Genomic DNA, 16,192 nt, shown 5'->3' on the forward strand with positions numbered 1-16,192 from the left:
ACCAGTTCCCAACTAAGGAAGCCCCGTGATCAGCTCAGAGAGGTGAGGACAAGATGATTTGGGGGTAATGGCAAACATTTTGTACCCTCTCAATTCTTGAACCAATAATGTTTGAGTTGAATGTCCACCATGGCAGTCGTATGCTCCGACCTGTTAGTTTTCAGCGAAGTAATTTGCGTCCCAGGCTGGGTGTGACCATGTCCGCATCGGTGGCCCCGCAGCACCCAAGACCCACGCTTCCTACCATCTCCTGTGGCAGCCTCTGTGTCTCAGCTCAGGCCCAACCTCAAGATTCACTCACAGCCACTCTTACCTGCCTGGCACAGCACTGAGGCCACAAGAAAGTAACACCCATGAATAATTACTATATGCCAAGTGCTGTGCTAAACTAAACAGTCACCTGTTTTTATTTTTTCTCCATGACAACCTTCAACATTTACAAATAGGAAACAAGGACCATACAGCAATGGATGGGACGCCAGAAGTCCCAGCAAGGTCATGGGACAGCTCCAGAGTTCACAAGCCTTGCCAAGGACCACCTGGCCTCCCCAGGGCTGCAAAGGTTGCTCCTGAAATCTGGCATTTCTCTCAGGGCCTGGACACCCATGTCCTGCCTCCCTTCTACTCGGTAAGGTGTTTTCTGCTTTTCTTTCTCCTTTTTTAAATGTTGTGTCTTGCCAATTCTCTTGGCTATTCTGTGTGAATACGAGAGTAAACATGCACAGGACAACCTGTCCAGCTGCCCTCTCGCTCAGAAATTGTGTCCTGCACCCTCTCCTCTCCTCCAATGAGCTGCCGTAGTAGTGATACAAGATCATATCCACTGCCAGCACCGAAGAGCCAGAGGTGGGTCCCTAGATGTGATGCCAGAGATGCACAGGTCCTCTTGCACTGTGATGCCAAAAGCCACATGGTAGAGAGAGGAGGAAAAGATGGTGGGCTGCATCTGTTGGTGTTGTGGATCTGCTGCACCAGGCAATCCTGTTATGTGTGTAGTAAACCCTTCCAGGATTTCTGCTACCTGCCGACAAACCCAGTGCGATGGACACAGTGTATGTACCAGGTATTGCCCACTGCTCTCCAAAGCCCAGGTGTAAAGAAATACTCCCAGCAGCAGCAGTGCAAGGGAGCCTGCCAACTCACAGCCTTGCCAAGATGCACTATATTGATTAGGATCAAATTTGACCTGGACAGGAAACCCAAACTAATAGGGGCTTCAACACGATATACATTTATTCTCTCTGCGTAAATGAAGTCCAGAGAGAGGTTGTCCAGGCTCAACGTGGCAGCTCTGCTGTTTGGGATTCTCAGAGATGAGGCTCCCTCCCACCTACCGCTGCTCACCAGCCCCAGGGGGCAGCTGTCATCTTGTGGTGCCAGATGGCATCTACGTTCCAGGCAGCAGAATGCAGGAAGGGAAGTAGATGGGAAAGGGCATGACCCCATGGATCATATTGGGCCAACCCCAACTGGCTCAGCTGCTTCCTCCTAAGGAAGGCCCCTGGTGGCTGCCACACAACACTTCCTCTCGTGGGCCGGGACCTCAACCACATGGTCAGACCTCACTGCAAAGGGGGCTGCAAAGTAGGCTTTGTCCTGGTGGGTTGATTGCCCAGCCAAAAGTTTAATCACCATGGAAGAGACAGAGAAGCAAAATCAAAGGACAGCCTGAAGCCTCTGCCACCCCAGCGGGTGTTCTTTCATCTTTAATTTGATCATTTAATTCCCCAAATTCTTACAAGAATAAGCCTAACTTCATTCCAATTAGCCTGGAGAGTGGGAGGGCGGAAGAGGATGCATACTGCTGTCTACTTCTCAACGTTGTGCTCCCGTATCATCTTATAAATACTCCATAAACTCTAACGTACTTTGCAAAACTAAGGAAGAACACATGAAAGGCACTTCAATGTTTACTAAGCACTTATATATTCATTGTTTTATATAACTTTCATGACAACCTTAAGACATGTGCTGGTTATTTTTCTTCAGTGTGTACCCCTCTCCCATTCATTCTTTATCCAGTCCCTATTCTGCAGTCTGGAGTCTAACCTGTAAAGGCTGTATCCCCTGTTCCCTATGCTTTGGCTCTTTTTTTTTTTCTTTTTAATTAATTTTTTTTTTTTTGAGATGGAGTTTTGCTCTTGTTGCCCAGGCTGGAGTGCAGTGGCATGGTCTTGGCTCACTGCCTCCCGGTCTCCTGCCACAGCCTCCCAAGGAGCTGGGATTACAGGCGCCACCACCACACCTGGCTAGTTTTTGTATTTTTAGTAGAGACAGGACTTCACCATGTTGGCCAGGCTGGTCTCGAACTCCTGACCTCAGGTGATCCACCCGCCTCGGCCTCCCAAAGTGCTGGGGTTACAGGCATGAGCCACCACGCCCGGCCCATTCTTTGGCCCTGGTCGGATTCATCCCATAAGAAGTAGCAATGGGAATCAGAGGGCAGAAGGAGATAGGCAGTGGTGTACCCCTAAATGGTTCACAACCAGCCCTTCAGAGAAAAAGCAGCCTGATTTGTAGTGGCATCTGCCAATTTCCATGCATCAGTACTTCCACCGTGGTGGATTTTAAGCTACTGGCATCACTGAACAGGGTGTTGGGAAGAGATGTACGTAACACACTCTGATACATCACAAGTTCAGAGTATTGGCCCTGCAGGTTCTATTCCTACCAGGCCATAATTTGGAAGCGGCTGTGTTTGTCTTCTCATGTCTATAGCTCCTGCTGGGCAGCCTGTTCCCCACAGCCACACTTGTCCCCCTTCACAGTTCCCTGTCCCTGCCCCTTCGGCCCAAGGCTTCCCGCTCTTGCTGGTCCCAGGAAGCTGCACCATTCTTTGTCAGTTCCTGTAACCCTGCCCTCATCTCTGAGAGGAGACCCTTCATTACAGTCTTTTCAGTCATGGAGTGTGTCACTGGTTTCACCGCAGGGATGCAGACTGCAACTGAAGCAGGTGTTCACAATTATCTCACCTACCGACGAGGAAACTGAGCCTCCGTGAGGTGAAGTGATTCACCCACAGCCACACAGCTAATATATGGCAGAGCTCACACCAGGAGCCACATGTACTGAAGCCAAGTTCAATGCCAGCATAAATCAGTTTTCATTTTAATGCTCTTGCTTGACGCTGTGAAATTATTGAGCAGTGATTTTATAAGAGGATTCCTTTCATTTTTTTTTTTAATTTTTTTTATTGCATTTTAGGTTTGGGGGTACAGGATTCCTTTTAATTCCCTTTCCTTAACCTGCAGGAAACAGGGACTGTTGAAATGCCTACTGTGTAGCCACAGTCCCTCTCCAAGGTGAGCTCTTGTTGGCCAGGGGCCAAATGACGGACACCATGTGCCACCAATGCCACACAGAGGAAGGTGATGGGCCACGGCAGAGTTCTGGTTCTCCTGCACCCTAAGACAAAAGGAAAAGTCCGAGAGGAGGGAGGAAGCCAATGACAACATTTAAAACCTAAAAGCAGTGGCCATTTCCAACTTAGTATTTCACATGCATTCACTTTGTCTCCACCAGTGGAGCTGAAAATCTCTTAGAACTGAAACTTCATTTTAAAATATATTTCACATTGCCTCTGTATTTAGTCTTATGCTCTGTTAAACACGGCATATGACTGCTGGTTCAAGTACGTTCTAATTTTCTCCTTTTGAATGATTGTTTAAAATTCTAACAAATTTGTCCAAGAAAATCAAAACTGAACACAGAAACCTGGCCAGAAAAAATGAAATTCCACTTCTCTTCAGCTAGGATTTCCCAGCCACACGTTACAGTAGGGCTCTTCATTGTGGCTGTTATTATTTTCAGAGGTTTAAATTACTGGGCTGTACTTTGTGACCCACCACTCTGAAAACAAGTTCCGCAGCACTAAGGGTACTCAGACCACCAGGGCTGAGAACACCGGAGGGTCAAGTTCGGTCTGTCTCTTGCCTTTGCACATGCTCACACACAGTGGTCCAAAACCACCAGCTAGGGACTGTCTGCAAAGATAACACTGAGCCGATCACTCATGCAACAAATATCACTGTGCATTTGCCATGTGTCACCACTGTTTTTGGACAGCATTAAGGCAATCAGTTCTTTATAAATACCAAATCACAAATTTAACAATACATTCAATGACCAGTACCTCAAAACTATTGATTAACCAAAAATTATCTTCACTGGACTACTGACAACTTTTACAGCAAATCGCTTTGTCCAGTGTATTTTTTGACATGACAGTTTTTGTGTTCTTTGAACTTTAAGTCTTTTCTTAAAGGTAGTACAGGGTGAATGTGTTTATATCTTCCACGCTTTTCCAGGGCAGCATGCCATTCGTCATTTTAATTAAGAATGTGCTGTCTTTTGCAAGAGAGGAAGTGGTAGAATTAGCGGGACTTTGCAGGAATGTTCTCACGTGTGTGTCTGCACATGCCTACCCACAAGTGCACCCACAAACACTCAGCTCCCACATATGCAAGCATGTGACGGTTTGCTGTTCTACCAAATGGAAGATTCATTTTCATGTTAATGTCCGCAAATCCTGGACAATTAAACGTGCATTTGGGGAAGGCCAATTCATTTGTCCGTAAAATGTTAACCACCTGAGAAATACTCAGGTATCTATACTATAAAGCACATTTTGGGTTCCCCCTGTAAGGATGAATCTGGATTCTTTCTGCAAACAGCAACCAAATTGAAGTGACTCAGCAGCATTTATTTATTATGATACGTGATTCATATGGTACTAATAGAAATTGTCATGAGTATACAGCACATTTGTATGCCATCTTGAAAAGTACTCAGGCATCTGTAACATAAAGCATATTTTTTGTTTTACCCTATGTTGCAAACTATCAGGAAAATTAACTGTTCTCTCTCCCTCATACTCAGAGGAACAATTCCTGGATCAACAAAAGAAAGACAAAACCAATTGAAAGATAAGAAAGATAAGTTGGCCAACTAGAACTTTTTTGTTGTTTTTGAGACAGAGGTTCAGTCTTGTTGCCCAGGCTGGAGTGCAATGGCACGATCTTGGCTCACTGCAACCTCTGCCTCCCAGGTATAAGCGATTCTCCTGTCTCAGCCTCCCAAGTAGCTCAGATTACAGGCGTGCACCACCACACCCACATACATATTTTTTTCTTTTTTGTATTTAGTAGAGACGGGGTTTCACCATGTTAGTCAGGCTGGTTCCGAACTCCTGACCTCAAGTGATCCACCCACCTCGGCCTCCCAAAGTGCTGGGATTACAGGCGTGCGCCACTCCACCCAGCTAGAACATTAATTAAATGGAAAGGTAGAAACTAACTGTAATAGTTACAAGACCACTGATGCTTGTGACACTCCAAATTTAAATTTCCTAAGACACTGTCATTGTAATAACTGAATTTTTGACATCCTTGCCGAAACAGGAATTGCTATAACTGTCCAAATCATTTAGAAAAGCTTTTGGTTAATTGATAACTTGGAGAATTGGTCACCCAAAGAAGTGCTGTGATCTAGGAAGTTGTACTGGACCCAGTGACAGATATAGTAAATATAGTCACTGACGTCATGAAGCTGAGGGGAGGGAAATGGACATTATTACACAAATAATTGGTATGACTATGAGAGGTCCAGGGTGCTCCATGAGCCTGTGACAGCGAGGCGTAAATGAATGGGAAAGGTGATGAAGACATGAAGAACGATGTCAGCAAACCAAGGAAGATGGAGAGTGTCCCAGGCAGATGGACTGACTGCCGCAGCCCTGATGCTGGGAGGAGCCTGGCTCACTCAAGAACCCAAGAGGAGGCTGGAGCGGGGCTTTGATGCCATTGAGAAGGGCATGGGCGAGAGCAGAGGCTGGAGGAAGGAGCAGGGAGGCAGATCATTCAGGCAGCCCAAAAAATGTGGACAGGCGCCATATCCTCTGTGATCTGGACCAGCTCACGATGTCCGTGGGAGGCAGAAACTCGGGGAATGGGCAACAACAGCAAAATCAGTTGGGAGCTTTGGCCTTTTGCACAAAAGCACCTTAGAAATAAGACTCACCATCGGCCGGGCATGGTGGCTCATGCCTGTAATCCCAGCACTTTGGGAGGCTGAGGTGGGCGGATCACCAGGTCAGGAGATCAAGACCATCCTGGCTAACATGGTAAAACCCCATCTCTAAAAAAAAAAAAAGAACAACAACAACAAAAAAAAATAAGACTCACCCTAAAATGTAGCAGGTGTGTTGAGCATATTTGTTCTTTTGCTAAATTCTGAAAAAGAAAGGTAGATATATTTAGTTGGATTTCTGTTTATCTGCTTGTTGGGAGTGTTATTCCTATTTCCACTCCTGTGTTTCAACGTTTGTTGGGGTTTACGTGAAGACTTTATGCTATTGTTTTCACCCCCCGGAAAGACAGCTGCTTTTGTCCTCTCGCAGTTTGAATGGGCCAGTCCTCCAAAAACACAAACTAAAAGACAGCCGTAATTACATGTGTGGTTCAAAATGAAGAGCACTAAAATGGAAAATGCCAGCCTCTAGAATCATCAAGCAAAATGGCAAAATAAGTATCTATTTTTCAACTGAAGAGAAAATGAACAGTGTCTTAGAACATGACAGAAAGCTGATCTGTACCCCACACAGGGACAGAATTAGAGCAGGCGGGGTTCCTAAGTGAAGAAGAGATCCTCAGGCCTTTTAAAACCCCCTCTTATCCTCTTATTTTGTACAAGAAAACATGATGGAGATTTCATCAACTTGGCAGGAAATCGCAAGCTCATAAAAGAGCCTTGTTACAAAGATAATAAGAAGACAAAGTCATAAAAGACAGACCTGGGCTGCGTGCTGGCTTTAGGCTTCACTCTCTCCAGCTCTACGGGGATCTAGGGTTCATCAACTCAGTTAATCGCGTGGATGGCCACCAATACAATGTGTCCTTTCTTGATCTTGCTCTTTGTTCACATTCCGGGGCATTTTTACGAATGGGGTGTGCCTTGGAAAGGCGAACAAGAAACTTACACCACGTTGAGACTTACCATGTTGCCTTCTGCACATTCTGCTCAGTAAATGATACCATAATGGAGAGCTGATAGGTCTGCCATCAAACCCTCTCTGGACACTTCCCTTCACTCCAGGGATGACTGGCTGGTTCTTTGTGGCCGTCAGCCACCCCTGTGGCTTCCAATGCATCCTGTCACCAAAACATCAGTTGTCTTTATCTTTTCCTACCCCTCTCCCGTTTGCTTTAGCTGTAAGGTAGGGGAACCCTCCCACTAGGACCTCGATGCTTCAGTTGTGGACCTGGGACCAGCAGCATCGGCATCACCTGGGAGTCTATTAGAAATGCAGACTCTCAGGTCCCAGCCAGACCTACTAAATCACAATCTGTGTTTTAACAAGATCCTCCAGGTGATTCATGGGCTCATTAAAGTTTGAGAAGCACCTCCTTAGAGAATCAGGCGACGCACCTGGGCCGTGGCTATATCACTACCACCTCAGTTCTTCTAAGGGAAGGACGACGGATTGCCAGTGCCCCTTGGGCATTTGACCGTGCACCTGCAGATAAGCTCTGAAGCCTTGTCTCAACCTGCTACCTTTAACTGGACAGCGGTTACTGTACTGCTAGACTTTTAAAGATGCGGAAGCCAAAGTCGGAGGCTAAAGGAGTAAGTTTGCATTGTGTTTGCCTAGGTCTTCCCTCAGGAGCTCAAAACCTCTCTAGACTGTACCATAACTACCTCCCTGTGTGCCTGATACGCACGTAGGGAAGCGGATGATGTTTTCCCCCCGGACGATCCTGAGACACATGCTGTTTCTTTGCATAGTTACATAAACATGTTGCAGTGTGGCTGTCTTAATGTTTAATTTAGATTGCTGCCCCATTGATTCAACTGTGGCTCAGGCACGTGAGAGTAAGCCAAATTCACGGTTTTGCCGCGCCACGGTCCAGTCGTTTTGACTGTACAGGAATGACCACAGAAGGGCTGTGTGCCTAATTAAGCACTTAGTCAATAACCCACTCCCTCTGGACTGAGTCATTTGCTTTATCCATTGCGGAAACGAGATCAAGCTGGGCAGTAAATGTGGGTAATTCATGCAGGAAGAACACATTTAAGGTGAGGGTGGATTGATTGGAATTAGTTATTTCAGACAGCAGAGAGAGAGAGAGCAAGAGAAAGAGAAAATGAGAGAGAGAGAGAGAGAGAGTGTGTGTGTGTGTGTGTGTGTGTGTGTGTGTGCTTGCACGTGTGCGTTCCCTCCCCAGGTAATTCCAATATTTCTTTACAAATAGCAAGGCAAGGTCAAGTCCAGCCTCCAACAATGCAAGTATATGTGGGGACTGTTTAGTGCCAGCATACCAATATGGAGGTGTTGATGCCACTGTGCTAAGTCCAGAGATTTGGGGACAGACTCTTTCATTGGTATGCACGCAGCTCACTACTGTATGATTTTTTTAAAGTAATTTGATGCATCTAATTGTTCTGCAGTGAGATAAGAACATTCCATTTTATCTGAAGTCACAAGGCAGCTTATTGACCGCACTGTCTTACTGGTACAGCACATAATAGCATTGTTAGGGGAAATGTCAGCGAAGTCACTGAAGGGTGGAAAAACATGCAATCAAATTTCTCACATGACAATGGCCCAGATATTCACTGGGCTCTTGCTTCCGCCTAATGTGGCTGAGGCTTCTTTTCAGGCTGATTTGTTTCACCACGGCACAGTGTCCACACAGCCAACCCAACCAGCAGCCACACATTTCAGCAAGTCCTCCAGGCTTCCTCCTCCCAGGAAGAGGTCTGCACATTCTTCCCTACACTTTACCAGTCTCTTCTCAGAGAACTCATTTTCATAACATCCCGAGCGTCCTAAGACTTCATGTGTATTCTTTCATCAGCCATCTGTTAGGGGAGATGCATCCATAAGACATCTTCCTTCACTGGCATAATTAAAAGAGATTCTCTCCCTTCGACTGTTGTGTTACATTTACATTCAAAGTTATTTTGCTCTCTCTTTGCCCTTGCCCTCAAGGAATTGTGGGAATTCAAGTTAATAGGCTTTTAATGGTTCTGTGATAACTGTGATTATCAACTGTGAATCAGATCAGGGGGAGCAACCAAGTTCAGCTGCATCTCACGCAAAAAGACGCCACCATTGCTTTTGATCCTCAGTGGAGATTTGGTTTTCAATGTTCAGACATGACCATCCTTGGGGAAAAAAAGAGGAAGAAGAAAAAGAAGAAAAAGAAGAAGAAAGGTACCTCATTTGCTTTGCAATTGCTTTGATAACAATGTTAAAGCCTTTAACTACACATTCTCCTTTTGATTTGTTAGTGGTATTTAGAAACATATCCTGTTGCTAAAAATTAAACTTCAAAGTCTACGATTGTATTTCCTGCTTCCTTTTAGAGGAGAAGATGCTGGGTTTATTTAAAACACATGCAACATGTTGGACACACACACGCACACACACCCTGCCTTCAACCTTGCACTGCCAAATATTTAGAAATAAATTTTTACTGTGTTCTCTGAACATATAATTACGGCTTTGAGGCTAGTTAATGAAAATATACTTTGCTTTGAAACATGTTGGCTTTACTGAACGAGCCTGTCCTTGTGAGTCCATAGATGAATCGATTGTGAGCCTCCTTGAAAAAAGAGGCATTCTGATCATTGTTGCCAGATGTCTCAAGAAAGCCTGCCAGGCTGGGGCTAGAAACGCAGCCTTAAAATAGTAGGCACGTAATTGCACCATCAGCCAATTGGGACCCTGAGAGCAAATTAGCACTCACTCCCATTGGCCAGAATAGCTATGACTTTTGCATGGCCGGCCCAGAGACATTCTGGCAAGAATCTCCTACTTTGGCCAATTGTTGCTGGCATCTGAAAAGGCCACTATAAATGATCGGCCCCCAGTTTTAAAAAGCTGCTTTGCTGAAACACCTCAGCTCACTTCCCAGGAAAATCCTTATGGCCATTTCTGGAGACCAAGCCATTGTCTAGACAAGTTAACCTGCACAGTTGAAATACATAGTTCTGAATGGCAAGGCCCTTGCTAACATTGACCTTTGGAGAAAAGATCTTGCTCTTGGGTAGGGAAGTCCTTACCTACAGACCCTCCTTCAGGGATTGCCCATAGAAAACCCACGAGACTGAAAGCTGAGTAATTGAGTGACAAGACGCACTGCTCTCTTGAATAAGCACTTCTCAAATTGGAGATTGCATTCACCCCAATTTAAAGAGACATTTGAATGAGAAGCAATGGAAAGGAATAGACCCTCAAAGACCAGTTTGTCTGTAAAGAACAAAGAGCCACTGTAGCAGGAAGTCTCACCTACAGAGGTTGGCTCTCCCTTTAGGCAGTATTCACTGGAGCTGCCAGGCCTGCCATTAGGACCAGGAATTAAGAAATTACCACTGGCTGCAAAAAGTAATTGCGTAGCAATGGCTCCAAAAAAGCCTTAAAAATCCATATTTTATGATCCAGCAATTCTACTCCTGAGAATTTACCCCAAGAAAATACCCATCTATTTGCACAAAGATTTATTCCCAAGTATGCTCATTACAGCATCTGTTAGGGACAAAAAAGGAATTAATTCACAGTAGTTCTCCCCTTATCTGAGGGAGACATGCTCCAAGACCCCAGTGGATGCTTAAAACCGCAGAAAGTACACACAGTCTCACCACAGAACGATTCCACTTGTGAGTTTTCAGCTTTACAATGGTGCAAAAGTGATACTCAGAGAGCAGGCTCCTGGACTTATGATGGTGTTCAACCTAAGACATGTTAAATTTACAATAAGTTTCTCAAGATATAACCCCATTATAAGCCGAGGATCATGTTTATGCTATTTTCTTTTCTATACGTACATACTATACATTCTATACATACATATGATAAAATTTAACTTACCAGACACAGTAAGAGATTAAAAACAACTAATAATAAAATGAAACAATTATAACAATATACTATAGTAAAAATCACATGAATGTGTTTTCTATCTCTCTGTCAAAATGCTGTAATATTTTTGGACCTCAATTGACCTTGGGTAACTAAAACTGCAGAATTAAAAAGAAAGGTAAACATATAAATAGAATAATCCTTTTTTGTAAGTATGTCCACATATTATGGGAAAACTGCAGATTACACTAATATTTAAAATGATTTGTTTCTTTTTTTCTTCATTGAGTGTTCCCAAATTTCCATATGGAACATATATTCGTATTGTGGTCAGAAACAAAATTTAATAATTTTTTGAAAAGAAGGTATGGCAAACCAAGTAATGTATGATCAGTGTCTTGCAGCAATTCAAGACCCAGACAATTAGAAGGATGTTTAAGTGACAAAATACAGAGTATTGGTGACGGTCTGCAAAGAACTGAATGGCAGATCATAGATTTGCATGTGTTCCGGAAAAGTGTTCTATAGGCAATCCTCCAAATTGCATCAGGTGCTTAAGATACTACAGTGCATAATGGGTGATCCCTATTCAAAGCCTGGCCGAGGAAGGCATCCACATTCCCACAGAAGCACTGTCTTTCCACCCTGCGGCAGGCAGAGAAGTTCTCCTGTCAGCTCCTATGGAATCCACTTTAATAAGCCTTGTGTTACGGAAAATGAAATCATATAAAGCATAGAGACTGCTGAGACATGATGCTTGGCCTCACCCCAGACTCTTAAGAGGGAAGCCTTACAGTCAAACAATGAGTAATAATAAAACTCCAAGTTCCAGTAAAATCCCTGATAAGATCTTTAAGCAGGAAGGCCACGACCAGCTGAAGTGTCTTTATGGGTTCCTCTAAACACAGTCATGAAATTTTCAAACCTTCCACCCTCAGGAATCAGACCCAAAAGAAATAAAGTGCGTGTGTCTGTCTGTCTGTCTCTCTCTCTCTCTCTCTCTCTCTGTGTGTGTGTGTGTGTGTGTGTGTTACATATAAATCCTTTCCATTATTGAGAGCTTTTGCCGTGATTTCTTTAGTATGCAGTGCTAATTTTTATAGTGAATAGACCACCTGGTAGATTCTTCCCTGAGGGGTTAGGGCAGACACCATGGACACTGGCCAAGTGATCCAAACCAGGGTTGGGTCGCAGGGGCCAGACGTGAACTTACAGGGCAGTCATGAGGGACTTGGAGGCAGGAGGAACTGGGGGCATGGAGGTCATGGAGGCCATTTGGGGCTCGCCTCTCCAGCTTCCAGCATCTCTCTTTTCCCAACAATAACTCCCTTTCCATCTCCCTCACTGTCATTCCAGAAGGCTTAGGTAGAGTTCATTCTGCCCTTGCTCCAATACAACCGATCAGAGCAGCTCACTCCCCTGGCAGTCATGTTTGCTTCTGCAGTGGGTACACGACCCAAATCAGAGCAAATTAAACTCCGTTCCAGACTCTTATTTGGGCAGAGAATCTCAATCTTTCCTGACAGATTTGAATCTAAAAGCACATGAGCTGGCATTTCTGCTGTCACCTTCCCACGTCCATGCCTCGAGAATGAGGCCAACTCTTAGAGAAGGCTGTGGGAGGAGCTGAGGGGTCTCGGGTCCTGCGAACTCGAGCTGAACCTGCACCTGAACCCAGCAGTACCCCTGAACCTTTCTGCACATGAACCAATGAAGTTTCCTTCTTGCTGTCAAGAGGGAATGAAGATTGAGGGAGAAGCTAGGAAGGAAAGAAAGGTTGGCTCCCCAGGCTGAGCTGGAGAGGACGCTATGGAGATGTGCCATACGGGGCAAGTTTCTTTCCAGTGGGAAAGGAAAAGATGGGGCCGCTGGAGGGTAGAGGGAAAGAGAAAAACAGGCTTCACTCTCCAGGATCAGAGACTCCTACCAGAGTCTGGGTTAAAGCCTCCAAAGCCCGGGACCACGTGTGTCTCTCCCACCGTATTTCTGATCCACCCCTGCTGTCAGCCCTCTATTGCTTAGCCTCTGCAAGGCAGGGTCTCCTGGTATTGACTGTCCCCAGGAGAGCAGGAAGGAATCTGAGCCCCGATGTGGGTGGGGAGGGGAGAGGGGGAATTCCAGCTCCCTGGTCCCTTCGGACCCTCCAACCCCATCCCACCCACTTCTGGTTTGATCTCACCCCAAAGCACCATCTGCTCCTCCTGGAAAAGGACTTCTTTTGGAAAATCCTGGGACCTTCACGACAGCCCCACCACTCGTCCTGTAATTTCGACTTTCCATCCACCTGGCACAGGGCAGATGCACACCGCAAGGACCAAGCAACCCCTTCTTGTCCCAAGTGTAACTTCCTTTCTGTTGACGAGACCAGCTCATCTGTTACCCACAGGGCCCAGGTTCTCCCTTTAGGGTGTGACAGTCGTGGTAAAGAAGTTATGAAAACTTTGAAAAAGCAAAAGGCAAAGGCCCCACCAATTCAATTTCATGGAATAAAATTGAGAAGTTCCATATTCAGTATATTCCCTTAATCGTCCCCATATCAGTAGTTTTCATAAACAATTGTTTATTTTTCTGTTAAAAAATCAGCATCCTCATCTTGCATCTTTCTTGACCATGTTTTCTGGATTTCAGTGCACTTGGGCTCTTTGGTCTGAAAAAATGCTAGCCTCTGTTTTAACTCAATCTCCTGTGCAGTAAAACGATTTTTAAAAGCATGTACAGAAATAATTTGTTGTTATTATATAATAAGTCACACATGAAAACCAAACCCACCTGGATGCTAATGCCTAACTGTTTCTGTGGACAGCAGAAAAACTTCCCAACACTTAGAGGGTAAGCAGCAGGCTGGGTGCGGTGGCTCACGCCTGTAATCTCAGCACTTTGGAAGGTCAAGGTGGGCAGATCACATAGGCCAGGAGTTCAAACCAGCTTGGCCAACATGGTGAAACCCTGTCTCTACTAAAAATAAAAAAAAATAGCCAGCTGTAGTGGTGCATGTCTGCAATCCCAGCTACTCAGGAGGCTGAGGCACAAGAAGCATTTGGACCTGGGAGGTAGATGTTGCAGTGAGCCGAGACCACACCAATGCACTCCAGCCTGGGCAACAGAGGGAGACTTGGAAAATAAAGAAGATAGGGAAGGAAGAAGGGAGGGGAGGAACGGAGGGAGGAAGAAATGAAGGAAGGAAGGAAGGAAGGAAGGAAGGAAGGAAGGAAGGAAGGAAGGAAGGAAGGGCAGGCAAGTAAGCAGCAAAAGCCCTGAGGAACCCACGGAGGGATGGTCTGGGGGCAGAGGTGCCCTGAGGTAAGAAGCACAAGCTGTGGCGGTGGCCAGCCTGGTTTTGCACCTGAGCACTGTGGCTTATCACATGCACCACACTGGGCAAGTTGTTAACCTTTTCATGCACCAGCTTCTCACCCATAAACAATAGTGCCTGTGTGGGAAGGCAGTGGTGGCTGGAGAGAGAAGGAGAAACGGGCCTAGGACATAGGAAATGGGTGGGACTAGAGCTAGGGGTGGGTGCAGCTCAGAGGCGCTGGAGTGAGTCCTGGAGTCAGGGCTTTGCGACACGAGAGGCTATGGCGGAGGACATGGTCTCTGTGCAAACCCAAGGAGCCCACCAGGAAGACCCCTAATCAATGGCATATCTCCCGACTCTCGCAGGTCCTGACCTTGGAGTCTGCCTCTCGCTCTCATTTTCTTTTCTGCTCAGACCACTGCAGCTGTGGTTTGGGGATGTGGGAGTACGGCCAGGAGGCATGTAGCCAGGATGAGGGTAGCGGGGGGCTCTGGAGAAGGGGTCTCAAGTACTACAGTGAAGCCTGGAAGGCTCAAAGGCAAATATGGATTCTCTACAGCTCTGGTGGAAAAGCCTTGCTGTAGTCTGAATTCTGATCTTCCAAGAAAAACCACAAGCAATGACAGGCTCTTTAATATGGGTGCCAGCCACAGGCCAGAGATCAAGCGTTGCTGAACCAGAGTGAGGGAAAGAATGGCAGGCAGGCGTCTTCTGTTTCCGCACAGAGACTGTAATCAGCTCTCCACAAGGTCATCCCTGAACACCAAGGACAGTCCAGATACCTCCTGGCTCTCCTCAGTAATGGACGGAAGCAGTGGTGCAGATAATCTTCCCAAATGGCGGGTAATCCAAAAGCCATTTCTATTTGGCCTTGGGAGAAGCTTCTGTGCTCGTTCTGAGTGCGGGTGTGTGTGAGCCTCCCTGCCAGGTCCACGTGCACAACGAGGCTGCTCTCAGGGAAGGGGTCCTCCTGCCGGCAGCAGGGGCCATGGGCGCTGGCAGGGAGCCGGCGATGGAGAGGGCAGTTCAGGAAGGGAAGGGTGCAGGTGGGCTCCATTTGGCCCCCCTCCTTGGTCCATTCTCACCTCCTGGGCCCTGTGGACGCATGGCCTGGGTGCCTTTGCCCTCTGGCTTTCAAGTTGGCTTGAGCCGTAGGAGACGGAGCAGAGAAAGGAGGGGAAAGCCAGGATCTTTCTTCCCTGCTTCCTTTTGGCTCTGGCACCGGGCACAGTCACTCATCATCTCTGCTTCCCTCTGCTTCTCCCCCCGCTCCAGGAACACCATCTCCTCCCTGGTCCCTTCTGTCCCAGGAAAAGTAAGAGCACCTTGACTTTCATTAAATAGAGAAAACACTGTTTTTTTAACCAAAGCTATGTGAGAGTGGGGAGGGGGAGTGTGTATACAGAAAGGCAGGGAGCTGATTATGATTAAGTCCTTGTCTATCTAATTCACCATGCCTAGAAGTAAAAAGATAATGTAAGAACAGATACGTCAAAAAGATAGCTGCCCCAAAACAAAGACGAATAGATATTTGTACACCTATGTTCATAGCAGCATTATTCAGTCACCACAGGCAGAAGAAAACCAAATGTCCAACGACAGATGAACAGAAACAACATGTTACATATGCAAACAATAGAATATTATTCAACCTTAAAAAGGAATGAAATTCTGTACAATGTGGATGAAACTTGAGGATGCTATGCTAAATGAAATAAGCCCCTTAAAAGGACAAATATGGTACAATTCCACTTACATGAGATACCTAAAATAGGCAAATTCGTAGCGACAAAAAGTGGAGTCATGGTTCCCAGGCACTGCTGAGAAAGGGGAATGGGGAGTTGTTGGTTAATGTGGACAAAGTTTCTGTTTATGAAGATGAAAGCATTCTGGGAAGGGATAGTAGTGATGATTGCATGACACTGTAGATGTGCTTAATGTTAGTTAATTAAACACCTAAAATAGTTAAAGTGGTTGTAAAAATTGCTGTGTAAGAATCCTATTTAAAGCTGTGGTGATGACCATCAGCAGCAGAG

Source organism: Saimiri boliviensis, chromosome 12 (assembly GCF_048565385.1).
Source record: "Saimiri boliviensis isolate mSaiBol1 chromosome 12, mSaiBol1.pri, whole genome shotgun sequence".
Taxonomy (NCBI): Eukaryota; Metazoa; Chordata; class Mammalia; order Primates; family Cebidae; genus Saimiri; species Saimiri boliviensis.